We start from the raw sequence: 2,560 nt of genomic DNA on the forward strand, positions 1-2,560 counted from the left end.
CATTTCATAACTGTAATTTTTATACTGTTATGAATCAGGCGACCCCTGTAAAAGGGCCATTCAACCCCCAAAGGGGTTGCAACCCACAGCTTGCTCTAGGAGTTCCCTGATCTAGGGGCTCTACTGAAACCTGTTCACTTCAGGTAACCCTGTTAGCACTTGCTATAGCAGTGGCATAGCTTCCAGCTTCACATCAAAACACAAGCTACCACAGTATGACAAGTATTACTACAAATATTATCATAAACCTCATGAAACAAAATATAGAAATGTGAAACTATTGTTTCTCAAAACATCCTTTATTAGGTCTATGCACTTCTAAATTATGGTTTCCATACTTTCCTGAAGAGCTCTGTGCCCTTTGATTTACATCACTCTGAAACAGTAAGTTTGGCATCTCGAAGGGATTAAATTATTTTTCCTTTTAAATGATCTTTGAGTTGTGGAGAAAGATAGAAATCTGAACTGTTAAGATCAAGGCCATGGGATAAATGGGCCAAGGTTTCCCAGAATAATTCTCATGGTGCAGCCCTGGATACTCTTGAGGACTGAGCTGGTGCATTGTCACAGTGGAGAAGAGACAAAAGTCTTCAACAGTTTTCCTGACCTTTTTTCATTAATGAAGTTTTCTATTTTCTTAAATATTCTTTCTAATAAGTTTTTGTGACTGTCCTGTGTCCTTTGACAAAAGGTATCAAGATTGTGCGTTTTGAATTTCAAAACACATTACTAGCACTTTCTGGGCTGCTGACCTGTCTGTCTTGGATTTAACTGGACTCCTCCACCTCCTCCCCCAAATGCCCTAAAGAGACAAAGTCACATGTATTAATGAAAGAACTTGCCTGCAGCCATTCACTGACCATGAAGACCTGTTTAAACACATTCTGCTTGGAAACCTGAGCAATATCTTCAGCTTACAGTTGCATTTCACCAGAATGTTGCACTGCTGCTGAATAGACTTCTAAAGGACACTAATTTCAATGTCAGGGACAGGGGAATAGCAAGGGACCTAAAATAAATGCCAAGAAGAGGGTAGCATTACTGGCGGTGTTTGACCAGTTGTAATGTATCCAAGAGGAATATCTGAGAGGTAAACTATGGGTGAATATGACAGCAGGGCAGGAGGACAGAAAAATAAAATAGAGTAAAGAACTAGGAAGTAAAAACTATACATATGTATAAAAATAAATATGTTTATATGTAAATATATAAATATGAACATATTTTAGGCATATATATATATACACACACAAATATACAATAAGGAAGCAGAAGGAATTTGGGCTTATATTTAAATCTTACCTCAGTATAGGAATGATTTGTTCTAATATTGTGGCAAAGTACGTTATTTGCCTCCCCGACACAATCACTGAGTACAAAATGGGTGCATAGCAAATGTGGTGAAGAAAGCTGATGGTGCCCACCTATTAAAAGATATAGTGTCTGGGGTCTTAAAGGCTTGAAATTAAACAAGTGTTCCTCTAGCAGGGAAACCAAAAATCCCACACGGAAGAAGCACACTAGCCTGTGTGATCATGAGCTATCGAAGGGAACTAGTATCAGAAGCTCAAAAGCAAGCAATCAATCACATTGATGTGAAGTAGCATGGACAAAACCCACCTATAAGATAATTGGACAGTCCCTCACAGAAGGCCACATGGAAGTGAAGATATATACCCAGGGTTTAGTGCAGCACTAATGACCCACATAACTATACTCTAGTTCTTTAATGTCTCCTTCCCTTACAACTGTAGACTTTGTTTTGCCTCACTAATCTTGCTAGACCTGTGTATGTACACTTGTACAATCAAGATCTTTCAGTGCATAAAATCCAAGATATATAAACCCCTCAGGAACAGTAATGGGAGTAATGATTCCCTGGTAGCATGGGAAGAGAGGAGGGGATTGAGTGAAGGGGCAACTGATAACAATGACTCTATAACCCCACTCTAGGGGAACGAACAGCAGGATTGTAGGGAATGAATACATTGGATGGTGCAAGATGTGAGAAAAATAGTAATTAATAATAAATATTATTACATAATATATTAAAGGTCAATGGGGTGGTAGGGTGGGGGAGGGAGAGGATGAAGAAGAGCTGACATCAAAGAGTTCAATAAGAAAGAAAAAGTATGGACAATGATGATGACAGAAATTGTCTAATTATGCTTGATCTAATGGAACTATTGATTGTAATAATATTTGTAAGAGTTTATAATAAAATGTTTTGTTTTTTTAAACTATTTTAGAAACAGGGGGAATAAAAAACACAGATTTCAAAGCATATTTTTCTTTACCTGTTGAGAAGCAAACATTTATCTTCTGTTTATAGCAAATGAATGCTGATACTAATTTTAACTGCTCAAACTGTTATAGAAAGTCTTTAATCAGAATCAAAACATCACTATTTAAAAATAAACCACTCATCTTGCCTGTTAGTCTGGGTCGACTAGAGAAATAAATTCATAGACACTCATATATGCATAAGAAAGAGCTTTATATACAAGAGCAGTTGAATATTGTGAAAAATATCCCAGCCCAGTCTAGATTAAGTGCATAA

Source organism: Echinops telfairi, unplaced genomic scaffold, assembly GCF_000313985.2.
Source record: "Echinops telfairi isolate 266 unplaced genomic scaffold, ASM31398v2 ScPeMD7_11;HRSCAF=52, whole genome shotgun sequence".
Lineage (NCBI taxonomy): Eukaryota > Metazoa > Chordata > Mammalia > Afrosoricida > Tenrecidae > Echinops > Echinops telfairi.